At 48.7% G+C, this 13,908-nt stretch overlaps 1 protein-coding gene across 1 annotated transcript in view; it reads left to right on the top strand.

The window, feature by feature from the left end:
• Window positions 1–2,089: 2,089 nt before the first annotated feature.
• The window catches only part of CCDC24 (coiled-coil domain containing 24), a 117,954-nt gene continuing 106,135 nt past the window's right edge, over window positions 2,090–13,908 (top strand). The window contains exon 1 of the mRNA XM_069227726.1: window positions 2,090–2,181. The gene's annotated coding sequence lies outside the window, so the exon portion shown is untranslated. The remainder of the gene's footprint in view (window positions 2,182–13,908) is intronic.

Raw genomic sequence — 13,908 nt, 5'->3', positions numbered from 1 at the left:
CTGTTTGGAGGCAAAATTGTTTATTTTCCATTTCACTTTTATGTTGATGTTTTAGTGATAATTAAGACCGGGTTTGTGCACCTTTACTAGTGAAAATAATTTCTTGGTGCAAGATTACGTTACTGCTACATACATACTGAAATACTACAGAGCAGACGAAATTGGATACCTACTTGATTCGAATTGCCTCTAAAATATTTGTCTCTTAGACCATTTTAAGGGAAGTTGAACTGAAAATGTACCACTTGCCTATTTGTTTTATCTATTTTCCATGGGTGCTGAGGGACTGGTTTAGCGCCCTTTGAAATCAATTTTTTGCTATTCTCCACCCTGGCGCTTTCCCTTGGTTACAATTACCCTCCTCCCCAGTGTCCCCCACCAGTTCCCTACAATATCTACCCAGAACATAACAGCCTGGGCAAGGAGTGTGTTCGGAGTTTCAATTCTCCTCAGCAGGTTACCCTAGCCTGATCTCTGGAGCCATGAGAATACTGCCAACCTCCTGGACCTTCCATGCTTCCAGGCAGCCTGCCCTGCGAGTACCCGGGCACAGCTTTCCGTGCACTCACAACATTGCTAGAGGCTGTCTGCTGAGTCCAAGAACCCTGTACTCCCTGCAGCCTGCTCTCCGGCCCCTGCACCCATTAGGCTCACTGAACCCTGTCCTGCAAGTCACCAGGCCTCTGCACTCGTGACTCTTCCTGCAAGTATCAGGACCTCTAAACTCCATGCACCGTGCTCTGTCCCAAGGACCCAGCACCCAGGAGACTCCATGCAGCCTGCTCTTGGAGTCACCTGGCATCAGCACTCCCTGCACCCCAGAGACTCCCTGCAGCCTGCTCTTGGAGTCACCTGGCATCAGCACTCCCTGCACCCCAGAGACTCCCTGCAGCCTGCTCTTGGAGTCACCTGGCATCAGCACTCCCTGCACCCCGGAGACTCCCTGCAGCCTGCTCTTGGAGTCACCTGGCATCAGCACTCCCTGCACCCAGGTGACCCCCTGCAAGCCTGCCCCCTGAGTCCCTGCACCCAGGTGACTCCCTGCAGCCTGCCCCCTCAGTCCCTGCACCCAGGTGACTCCCTGCAGCCTGCCCCCTGAGTCCCTGCACCCAGGTGACTCCTTGCAGCCTGCCCCCTGAGTCCCTGCACCCAGGTGACTCCCTGCAGCCTGCCCCCTGAGTCCCTGCACCCAGGAGACTCCCTGCAGCCTGCCCCCTGAGTCCCTGCACCCAGGTGACTCCCTGCAGCCTGCCCCCTGAGTCCCTGCACCCAGGTGACTCCCTGCAGCCTGCCCCCTCAGTCCCTGCACCCAGGTGACTCCCTGCAGCCTGCCCCCTGAGTCCCTGCACCCAGGTGACTCCTTGCAGCCTGCCCCCTGAGTCCCTGCACCCAGGTGACTCCCTGCAGCCTGCCCCCTGAGTCCCTGCACCCAGGAGACTCCCTGCAGCCTGCCCCCTGAGTCCCTGCACCCAGGTGAGTCCCTGCACCCAGGTGACTCCCTGCAGCCTGCCCCCTGAGTCCCTGCACCCAGGTGACTCCTTGCAGCCTGCCCCCTGAGTCCCTGCACCCAGGTGACTCCCTGCAGCCTGCCCCCTGAGTCCCTGCACCCAGGAGACTCCCTGCAGCCTGCCCCCTGAGTCCCTGCACCCAGGTGACTCCCTGCAGCCTGCCCCCTGAGTCCCTGCACCCAGGTGACCCCCTGCAGCCTGCCCCCTGAGTCCCTGCACCCAGGTGACTCCCTGCAGCCTGCCCCCTGAGTCCCTGCACCCAGGAGACTCCCTGCAGCCTGCTCGTGGGGTCACCGGATCGCAGCACTCCCTGCACCCGGGAGTCTCCCTGCAGCGTGCTCAGCACTCCCTGCGGCCTGCACTCCTTCAGACTCCCTGGAGCAGGGCCCTTGCGCTCACTCCCATGAAGGGCTTCTTCATCTTCCTCCTCCTCCTCCACCGCGGGCTGGTGCAGGTGCCTGCAGTGATGACGCAGAGGGGGAGTGGCCGACACTCCGCCTACGTCACTCTGCGCCGTCATCAAGTGTAATTTCTCTCACAGCATGTAGCCAGGGTGTGCCCTCCCTCCAGGCGACGCTCTACGTGATGACGTCACGGCTCCGTTGCTATGATACGTTCTCAAACAGGAAATAGCGCGACTCCTGCTGCAGCCCCCGGTGGGTCCGGGCTGGAGGTGAGAGGGGGCGGCCGCTCGGGGCAGCACACGTGCGCTCACCACTGCGGGGACGATATGTACCCAGGGGGTCTGCAGTGAGAGCACCTGGGGGTCACCTGGGGCTGTGTCTGGGATGGGGAGGAGGAGGGAAGTTATGTGACACCTTGAATGAAAAAATCGGAAGTGCAAGTTAAACACAACTCTGGGAAATAGATTGTTTTGGTAGGGAAGCTCAGTTGGTTAATGGACCACCTCAGACGTGTGTGTATAACTGATGTGAATGCAGGTATCTGCGCTGGGATAGAGTGACGTGTTTGTAGTGCTACGAGGCCACAGGAAGAGACAGGAAGCACTGTGAACATGTCAACCATTCTTTAAAAAACACATATTGCACACAGTGCAGAATCGTCACAGTAGAAGATAACTGCAAAAGTTAAATTAATACTAATAGCAATCAGACTGCAGCTAGTGCACACCTTTTTATTGGTTTCAATTTAAAGGAGGCATTCAACAACTTGCAATGACCTAAAACGACCACCGTGTTTTCAATGATTTAATCAATGAAAGCCCAAAGTAACTTCCAAGCAGCCTTTGGATTTGTTTTTTCGAGGTTGCTGTCGAGTGCCCTGGAGAGCAGGCTACTTTATTCTTCAACTGTATGTCCCTTCTCTCCACTCACAGTGGAGGAGTCCCCAGGAGATCTAACTTGTGGCAACACAGTTAGCAGTACCAATACAACTGTTGTTTTTGACAAAAAATAAGAGAACTGTATGGTAATTAAAAAAAAAAGTGAAAATGTTGTGCTTTTTCCCACTCACATGTCACTAACCTCTCTGGTAAGGTTTAAATACTCTTATAGTCACAGTATTTGCATTTTGCCCACTACAGATGTAAGCATCTAGCCATTAATCAGAATTGGTAACTTAGTGGAAATGGAAAAGGTATACTTCAGGATCTCATAAACTCGGTGCAACAAACAGGGGCAGAATAATGAGAAGCAGTTTAAATGACACGCCATCTATACATTATTTTTGAGAAACATTTTCTGAGTTAATTGTTCACAAACAGAATTCATTTTAAAATAGCAGATGGGGGGGCATTAAGCACTGCTTTAAAAGGGCAGAAAAAGATGTAGGAACCTAAAGAGACCAAGGCATAAGAGAAGCAAAGAAGAATCAAAACTCCTGGCACCGGAACCTGTGACTGACCCACCCCACTAGAACCCACCCAGATCATCCATAGCTGGTCCACGCTCACCACAGAGGAAACACTCAACATCATGAACAGCACCCACTCCGGGGGCCCCCTCGGACCTCTGCCTGAACCACATATACATCAGAGCCAGCGCATCCATCGCCCGAGCTCCGGAACACAATCAGCTGCTCCATCAACATGGGCACCATCCCTGAGGACTGGAAACACGCTGAAATATGCCCTCTCCTGAAGAACCCTTCGGCTGACCCATCAGAACAAAAAAAAATCCCACCCATCTCGCTGCTACCCTACCCCGCCAAAGTAATGGAGAAAGCAATCCACGCACAACTATGAAATTTCATTGAGGCCAACTCCCTGGACAGCTCCCAGTCTGGCTTCCACAGCACTGAGACAGCCCTCCTGGCAGCCACAGATGACATCCGATTACTCCTAGACCGTGGCCACACTGCAGCACTCATAGTTCTCGACCTCTTAGCAGCATTTGACACAGTCTCCCACAGCACTCTGCGCATCAGACTCCACGACATAGGAATCTGCGGAGGAGCCCTGGAATGGATCCACTCCTTCTCTGGGAGGACGCAGAGGGTCAGGCTCCCGCCCTACACTTCCAGACCCATAGGAGTCAACTGCGGAGTCCCCCAAGGATCCTTACTGAGACCCACACTGTTCAACTTATACATGGCCCCTTTCGCTGCCATCAACAGATGGATCCCAACAGACTGTCGCAGGACAGTCACCCACGCCTTAGTCACTAGCAAGCTCGACTACGGCAATGCCATCTATGCCGGTACCTCAACTAGGATCATAAACTACAACTCATCCAGAACGCTGCTTCCAAACTCATTCTGGACCTCCCTCGCAAAGGACACATCTCCCAACACCTGAGGACCCTCCACTGGCTACTGGTCGAGAAGCAAATCACCTTCAAGTGTCTCACCTACACGTATAAGGCCTACACAAAGCAGGACCAGCCTACTTGAACCACTGTGTCTCCTTCCACACCACGCTAGATCCCTCTACTCCGCCCATATGGCCCTGGCCACCATCCCTCGCATCCACAAAACCACTGCTGGAGGACGATCCTTCACCTACACTGCAGCAAAAAGCTGGAACAACCTCCCCCTGTACCTCAGAGAAAGCCCGTCGCTCACCATCTTCAGGAAGAACCTCAAGATGTGGCTCTTCAGATGAGGCTCCTCCCCCCCCAGCGCCTTGAAACCCTCACAGGTGAGTAGTCGCACTTTACAAATATTGATTGAATCATTTATAACAGGGGTACATTTGTGAATGAGGACAAGACATCATATATGTGGCTTAACATATTAGCGTCTCCTTCATCCTCGTCCTCCCCCTTCTGGTCCTCATTCTCCTCCTGTCCCTTCTGCTTTTCCTCATCATCCTCCTCCTGCTCTCCTAGCACTCCTGATCTTTCTTTCTCTTAATCATGTCCCTTCTCCCGCTCCTACTTCTGATCCTGTCCTCTTGCCCATATTCCTGTTCCTTCTTCTCCTGGCCCCCTCCTCCTGCTGATCCTGTCCTCCTCTTACCCATATTCCTGCTCCTTTTTCTCCTGCCCCCGCTCCTCCTGCTGACCGTGTCCATCCCTTGCTCATATTCCTGGTCCCCCTTCTCCTGGCCCCTTCCTCCAGCTGATCCTGTCCTCCTCTTGCCCATATTCCTGCTTCTTCTTCTTCTGGCTCCCCTGCTCTTGCTGATCCTGTCCTCCTCTTGCCCACATTCCTGGCCCTTCTTCTCTTGCCCCCCTCCTCCTGATACTGTTTGTCTCTTGCTCATACTCCTGGTCCTTCTTTTCTTTGTCTTCCTCCTCCACCCATTGGCTATTCTCCTGGCCTTCCTCCTATGCCTTGTCCTATGCTGCACCTGGATGTTGAGCATCTTTACTCTAATCTCCATCCTCTTGGTCCTGCCTTTCCCCTAGTCATCCCCTCTTCATAATCCTTTTCCCCCTGATTAAGGTCCTTCTCATTCTTGTAGACGGCACATCAGTGTTTCTCCTTCTGATACTCCCCACTGTACTCCTCCTTTACCTATAATTCTTCAGCCTTCTGATCCTCCTTCTGCTCCTGATCTTGTGTTCTGTGTCCTGGTGCTCTTCCTAGTCTAAACTCTAGAAATGCTAGTTATCTTGGTCTTCTTGGTCCTGGTCCTCCTCACTTTTTCATTCCTGGTCCTTCCGGTCTTTGTCAGTTTCCAAGCCCAGGGCCCATCCTTCTGGTCCAGTTCCTGATCCCCATGGAGCTTGTTTTTCTGGTTTCCCTGGTGGTTTTTCTAGTTCCCCTGGTCTCTCGGTTCTGGCTCTTCTGTTGCTGGTACTCCTGGATCTGTTTGTCCTCTTGGGGGCCCCCCACCTACTTCCAGCCTTGTTGGAGAAAGGGGGTTGTTTGCTGCACGTTCAGTGCATCAGACTGGGCTGTAAAAGAAAGTTATTGAGTTATTTCTCATGTTCGGTGTGCATCCCGATGTCCGCGTCCTGCACCAGGACATAATACGGTTCGCTGGGGTCAGGCTCGTTATTCGGATCCAGCTTAATAATAACTGCCAGACTCCCCGTTTATTTATTAATAACAAACTTTGGAAGTTCAACAGTTGTCCTCATAAAACATCCATATATGTTTTGAACACCAGGTACTTCCACACTTGAGATTATCTTAAGAATTGTTGAGTGTTTAACTGTTGTTGACCCAGCCCTATAGAACCACAAGAAATTGGGGGCGCACAGTGCACCCCCATATGGCTGACTAGGGTTGCATCGAAGTCTGTGCACATAAAACAAATAAACTACAGCTAAGGAGGTCAATGTGTGGCTTTCAGTGGGAGGCTTGACTCGTAGGCTGTGGTGTGTGGTGAGAGGACACCTGTTGGTGAGAAGAAGGCCCTTCTGTAAGGAGAGTCCGGTCACAGGGACCATGTCCCACCCATTATGAGCTCTGCAGCGGCTACATGCACTGGGTGCGCTTCCATTGTCAGCATGAGAACAAGGTCATCCATAACATTGTGGACCAGTGAGAAACACGGCTGTCTTTATGTTCTCAGTAAGTTTACAGCATCTAGATCCAGACTTTCTACTTCTGCACGCAGGCGTGGCCATCTGATTGTAAGCAACAATAATCTTGTGGGGCTCAAGTTACGACGATTATCCCCAAAGGTAAATAAGCCCTTAATATGTTTTATAATTTCATAATGAAACATTAATTTCAACATTAATTATGATACTCATATAATAATCACACAATTCATACCAGGACAGCATTGTCCCTCTTAAATAGCGATGTGAAGATCTTTACCAAGATCTTGACTATCAGGTTGAAGGTAGCCTGACCTCGTTTAGTGTCTCCTTACCAGCAGGTTTTATCAGGAACAGATATACAGGGGACACTATTAGGTTGGCTCTCAATGCAGTCAATAAAGCCTCCAATATGGGATCTCAGGTCCTCCTTCTCTTGCTGGATGCTGAAAAGGCATTAGACTGCATTGATTGGACATGTCTGACTAAAACTGTTGATAACACAAATCTGGGCCCCACATAAAATCTTTCACCTTGGCAAATTATGAGGATCTAACTGCTCTACTCTGGATACACTTATGCCTTTCGGAACCCACACAATTAACTCTGTGCCAGGCAGGGATGCCACCTCTCACCTTTAATTTTTGCCCTGACAATGGAACCATTGTTGTAAAACATGATGGTTAATCCGGAGATCATAGGCCTGGAAGCGATATATGGAGAGGTGAAAATGGCCCTTTTTTGACGATGCTCTCTGTGTTCTAACTGCCCCTCTGGCTGTCTCCCAGCGTTGATGAGAGAGTTGGAACAATTATGACCTGTGGCAGGAGTTAAGGTTAACCACAGAAAATCTAAAGCAATGGGGATGGAGAACAATCAAGAAGAGAGCCAGTCTGTGTCTGCCAGCAATGGTTTGCAGTTGGCCTCGACTGGGGCTAATTACCTGGGTGTGATTATCCTGCCTTAAATGAGTGATATCTTCCAACGTAATGTGCTTCAGCTCCTTGATACACTATTAAAGGTCTGTACAGATGGGACAGGCTGGAGATTTCATGAGTGGGTAGAATAAACTGCATTAAGATGAATGTTATGCCTAGACTGATCTACCTCTTTCGGTCTTTGCATGTGAGGATCCCTCCAGATGTTTTGAAGTCTCTAAGCATTGGCAAAGCCAATAGGTCTCCCTTATGCAAGAGCTGTTTGCTTTGGTAATGTGCTTTAGCCATGTTGTATTCCAGTGTGGCTGCTGATCAGCGTGGCTAAATGTTAGTGGCATGGAGTGCCACCGAGTGGATTAGAGTGGAGTGTAGGGGCATGGAGAGAAGGACAAGCAAATGCACACAAAAGGAGTCATCCTTGCACAGTTGCTGTAAAGGACAAAGCTCCCGGAACTCCTCTTCCAAATGTACGCACTAAAAAAATTGAAGGGTGGATGGCTAGAAGAAATAGCAGCGGTGGGAGCAGGAAGCCTTGATGGCTCATCTCGCTGAAGGATTAGCATACAGGGCCAAGACCATTTTAGTATAACGTTCATCCATATTCTGACATTATTATTCAAAATATTTGTTTTAAGGGCTTTAAGGCAGGTGGCAGTCTCCTAGCAAGATGTTCAGATTGTACGTCTGTAATGTACAAAGCTGTTCAGCTGGGCTCTTTCGCGCTGGAAAGAGTGTGATGGTGTGAAAGCAGAATAACACAACACTGAAACCCAGTTCTAAAACTCTCAGAATAGAAGAGAAGCGACTTTGAATACAAGAATGGTGTAGTTAGAGGCTTGTTTTCCGCTGCATGCTACAAGGTATGTTTTTACTCTAAGAATTGGAACCTTGTTCTAGAATGTCCATTTCTGTCAATGCAAGGCACTCATTTGCGGGTGAACAACATTTGTGACAAAATCTCCTAATGTGTATACTTTTTTTTTCTGAAGAAATATGTGTATTCTGAATACCTTTAGAATTCCTTTTCTTTTTTATAACACTTTTTATTGTTTTCCAGTGAAAACGAATTAAAAATGCAGAATACAAGCATGTCTCTGTAAGCCTCCCCTCCACGATGTACAGAAATGTGAACATTGAAAACATCTTGGTACATCAGCATATGGAATGGCCCGCTGGGTCCAGGGTCCCCAAGTCTTTGCATACTTCCTGTGGCCCCCTGGGCTTGATACATCAGCTTCTCCATAGTTGTGCAGATGGTCATTCCGTTGACCCATTCTCCCAATGTGTGTGTGCGGTGGGGAGGGCGGTGTAGCTCGCCAGTGTTGTGCAGTGTCTCTTGCCACTAGGTAACCCATGGCAGTCAGGGCTCAGATACCCTGCGGACCCCCAGGTCCTCCATAATGCCCAGCAGGATTATTTTGGGGTCTAGAGTAAGTCAACTGGCTATCACTCTATTTAGAGCTCTGTTGGCTTTCAGCTGATATTTGCTGATGGACAGGCCCTGCCAGACCATATGGTAGAACGTGCACGACACAGTCTCACATCTGGGAAAGTTGGGGCTGCCAGCACAGCCGATTCACCAGAGGGAGGATGGCACATAGTAATGTATGGATACATTTGAAATGGGTGAGGCGAAAGTGCATGGATATAGCCAAAAATCTGGATGCCATGTTCCCTTCTACCCAGTCGTCATCCTCTAGGATCCCAAAGTCTGCCTCTTAGCTAGCCAGGAGCACCCTCATTGGGTCAGGTCATTATTTATAATTACTTTGTATGGACTGGAAATGCCCCCTTGGCTCACAGCATCCGGTGTTAAGTGGCATTCAACAGGGTTGTATTCCGGGACTACGATGAGTGGGTCCTGTATGTGTCAAGGGGATGTTGGAGTTGTAGGTATCTGTAGAATTGAGAAGGATGGAGGCAAAATTCTGTGGCAAGCTCTTGGAAGAACTGAATGTGGCTACCCACCCAGACTTCCCCTAGGGTGGAGATACGGATTAGGTCCTATCTCGCGAGTTCAGAGAGTTGTTCCTTCTCTGCTAGCTAGCTACCATGCCACAGCTGTGTTGCCGCAGTTATATGCTATCCCATTTGATATACTTTAAAGAGAGCCTGCAGGAACAAGCAAATATTGGCCTGTAGGCCCCTAAAGAAGGAATATGGCAGCTCATAGGGGTGGTATTGCAGGATATACTAGAAAGTGCGGGAGGGTCACCAATATGAAGAGTGCCCCTCTGCCCACCAGGAAGAGTGATAATGACACCCATACTTTAAAGTGATTTTTTGTTTTGGACAAGAGAAGCAGTAAGCTGAGTTCCCAGTACTTTTGCTAGGACAGGGTGACAGTCAGTCCCAAGTAGCAGAAACTATCCCTGGGCACCCGGAGGCCAACCCCTGCAGTCACTGTTGCAACTTTACTTCGGATAGGAACCAGAGTGGATTTTTCCCAATTTACCTTCAGCCCCCATCATCGCCTTTTATATGCAGAGAAGTGCCACTAAGTGTGGGACTGTGTTATGGTGTTGCTGGTGGTAGAGAAATACATCGCCTGCATATAGGAAGATTCTGTCTTCCGAGCCCCCCTCCACCAAAAGCAGGGCACCCGGGTGTCTGCTCGGATTATTTCCGCAAAGGGTTCCACCACCAGGGCAAACAGCAGAGCTCACCCCTCTTGGGTGCCTTGCTCCACGGGAATGACTGCCAACAAACTCATGTTGACTATTAGGAAGGGCCACTCCACTGTATCGAAGGCCTGCTCTATGTCAACCAGGAGAAGCGCACTGTCTTCTGCCAGCTCATCTATTCAAGCCAGAGCCAAGTGCAACCGCAGGAGGCATTGCATGGTACTTCTGATGGGTATGACGCCGCTTTGGTTTGCACGGGCTAGGGGACACACCACTTGGGCCAGGCGAGTGCCCAGTACCTTGGCGAGGATTTTGGATTCTGCTTTTATTAATAATATTGGATGAAAGGAAACACAGTCCACAGGGTTGTTGTCGGGTTTGAAGATGACTGTTATGGATGCCCTCTTAAGTCATGTTCTGGTGATCCTTTGGTCCAGGTCTCTTGGTGGAGGGCCAATAAATGATGGACAAGCAGAGAGGAGTACTGTTTTAACAGTTTGAGGGAAACCCATTGGGTCCAGGGGCTCTTCACGATGGTATCTCTGCAATTGTCCGATGGATATCCCCCTCATTAAGGGAAAGATCCAGTTCTGCTCTGTTGGTTAATAATAAGGGCCACACCGTAGAGACCCGTACTATTGGATTTTCTATTTCTGGGGGCGTGGGGGATGCCGGAAGGCTTGCAGATCTCCATAATGGCTGCCAGCTCAGCTGAGATGTGTGGTGCCGTTTAGAGTATTTCCCAGTGCTGGCACGGAGCTCAGCCATGAAGTTGCCAATGCTGCACACCCTCGCTAGCCAATAAAGCAGTTTGCTCGCTTTGTCGCCCAGCTTGTATAACCTTCCCTGGGCCTGGAGCCGGCTCAACCGGGCCATATCCAAAAGCCACGGTTTAAATTCTGCGTGTGGCAGTTCAAGATTTTGCTGGATTGCCCAAAAATGAGACGGATGGAAGCCAAATTCAGTAAAAGAAACGTAATTTGCGTGCCACCCAATGTACCCAACATATAGGGTCTTTTGATAACACATACTAGAAAGAGCTCTACAGCAATGGTTTCCAACCTGTGGTCTGGGGACCCCTGGGGGTCTGCAAAGCCTCCTCAGCGGGTCCGCCACCGCTTAGAAAATTAATATTAACAGATTAATTAAGTGTACAGAAATCAAGTGACTAAATGTACAATTGAATTTTTTTTTAAACGTACTGTAAATGTTAAGGAATTTAAAATTGGAGGCAAATTAAGTAAAATGTGTTTGGGGAGGCATGTGTGTATTTGTTTGATACATTTCTGTATTTTTGTGTGCATTGTTTTGCTGTTCAAATCGTCAGTGTTTAGGTCGGGTTCCCCGGCTTCCACTAATGTAATATCTTATTTGCAGGAAATCCGCTTTTTCTGCCTGGTTACCCTGGATTTTTGTTTTTTTGCCTCCCCAAATCCTACCCCAACATTTGGATTGTTTGCGGTTTTTACCGTAATGCCCACCCCGTGTGATTGCACCAATAGCTTATCTGATTTCTGCAAACTTTAATCGACGGCTATCATCATTTGTCATGTCCAAGCTAAATGCCCCAATGTGAATTTTAAATAATTTCTCACATCTAGCACTCACGGCGGGCCTTTTTTAGGGACATACCTAATGTAACCTATTATGATATCAGTTATATTCAAGGTCATGTGACATCGTTTTGTAATCTTGTAAGGACACAGCTGGGGAGCCTGACATGATTCCAGTCCATGTTTTACCGACTTCTGCCTAAATTCTTGTGTAATCTTTAACCACTTCGCTGCCAGGCCTTTTCCCCCTCCTGTGCCAGGCCTTTTTTTGCCTATTTGGGGCAGTTCGCGCTTAGGCCCTCATAACTTTTTGTCCACATAAGCTAACCAAGCCAAATTTGCGTCCTTTTTTTCCAACATCCTAGGGATTCTAGAGGTACCCAGACTTTGTGGGTTCCCTTGAAGGAGGCCAAGAAATTGGCCAAAATACAGTGAAAATTTCGTTTTTTTCAAAAAAATTGGAAAAAGTGGCTGCAGAAGAAGGCTTGTGGTTTTTCCCCTGAAAATGGCATCAACAAAGGGTTTGCGGTGCTAAACTCAGCAGCTTCCCAGCTTTCAGGAACAGGCAGACTTGAATCCGAAAACCCAATTTTTCAACACAATTTTGGCATTTTACTGGGGCATACCCCATTTGTGCAATTTTTTGTGCTTTCAGCCTCCTTCCAGTCAGTGACCGGAATGGTCATGAAACCAATGCTGGATCCCAGAAACCTAAACATTTCTGAAAAGTAGACAAAATTCTGAATTCAGCAAGGGGTCATTTGTGTAGATCCTACAAGGGTTTCCTACAGAAAATAACAGCTGAAAAAGAAAAATATTGAAATTGAGGTGAAAAAAACATCAATTTTTCTCTACTTTTTACTCTGTAACTTTTCCCTGCATTGTCAGATTATCGAAAGCAATATACCGTTACGTCTGCTGGACACCTCTGGTTGCGGGGATATATAGGGTTTGTAGGTTCATCAAGAACCCGAGGAACCCAGAGCCAATAAATGAGCTGCACCCTGCAGTGCGTTTTCATTCTATACCGGGTATACAGTAATTCATTTGCTGAAATATAAGGAGTAAAAAATAGCTATCAAGAAAACCTTTGCATTTCCAAAAGGGGCACAAGATAAGGTGTTGAGGAGCAGTGGTTATTTGCACATCTCTGAATTCCGGGGTGACCATAGTAGCACGTGAATTACATGGAATTTCTCAAATAGATGTCTTTTTTACACACACCCCTATATTTGGAAGGAATAAATGTAGAGAAAGACAAGGGGCAATAACACTTGTTTTGCTATTCTATGTTCCCCCAAGTCTCCTGATAAAAATTATACCTCACTTGTTTGGGTAGGCCTAGCGCCCGCGACAGGATATGCCCCAAAACACAACGTGGACACATCACAGAAAACAGAGCTGTTTTTAGCAAAGTGACTACCTGTAGATTTTGGCCTCTAGCTCAGCCGGCACCTAGGGAAACCTACCAAACCTGTGCATTTCTGAAAACTAGAGACCTAGGGGAATCCAAGGAGGGGTGACTTGTGTGGCTCGGACCAGGTTCTGTTACCCAGAATCCTTTGCAAACCTCAAAATTTGGCTAAAAAAACACATGTTCCTCACATTTCTGTGGCAGAAAGTTCTGGAATCTGAGAGGAGCGACAAATTTCCTTCCACCCAGCATTCCCCCACGTCTCCCGATAAAAATGATACCTCACTTGTGTGGGTAGGCCTAGCGCCCGCGACAGGATATGCCCCAAAACACAACCTGGACACATCACAGAAAACAGAGCTGTTTTTAGCATAGTGACTACCTGTAGATTTTGGCCTCTAGCTCAGCCGCCACCTAGGGAAACCTACCAAACCTGTGCATTTCTGAAAACTAGAGACCTAGGGGAATCCAAGGAGGGGTTACTTGTGTGGCTCGGACCAGGTTCGGTTACCCAGAATCCTTTGCAAACCTCAAAATTTGGCTAAAAAAACACATGTCCCTCACATTTCTGTGGCAGAAAGTTCTGGAATCTGAGAGGAGCTACAAATTTCCTTCCACCCAGCGTTCCCCCAAGTCTCCCGATAAAAATGATACCTCACTTGCGTGGGTAGGCCTAGCGCCGGCGACAGGAAACACCCCAAAGCGCAACGTGGACACATCCTAAATTTTGGGAAAAAACAGAGGTGTTTTTTGCGAAGTGCCTACCTGTAGATTTTGGCCTCTAGCTCAGCCGGCACCTAGGGAAACCTACCAAACCTGTGCATTTCTGAAAACTAGAGACCTAGGGGAATCCAAGGAGGGGTGACTTGCGGGGCTCGGACCAGGTTCTGTTACCCAGAATCCTTTGCAAACCTCAAAATTTGGATAAAAAAACACATGTTCCTCACATTTCTGTGGCAGAAAGTTCTGGAATCTG

Source organism: Pleurodeles waltl, chromosome 4_1, assembly GCF_031143425.1.
Source record: "Pleurodeles waltl isolate 20211129_DDA chromosome 4_1, aPleWal1.hap1.20221129, whole genome shotgun sequence".
NCBI classification, from domain to species: domain Eukaryota; kingdom Metazoa; phylum Chordata; class Amphibia; order Caudata; family Salamandridae; genus Pleurodeles; species Pleurodeles waltl.
This window is presented reverse-complemented; position numbering and strand designations above follow the sequence as displayed.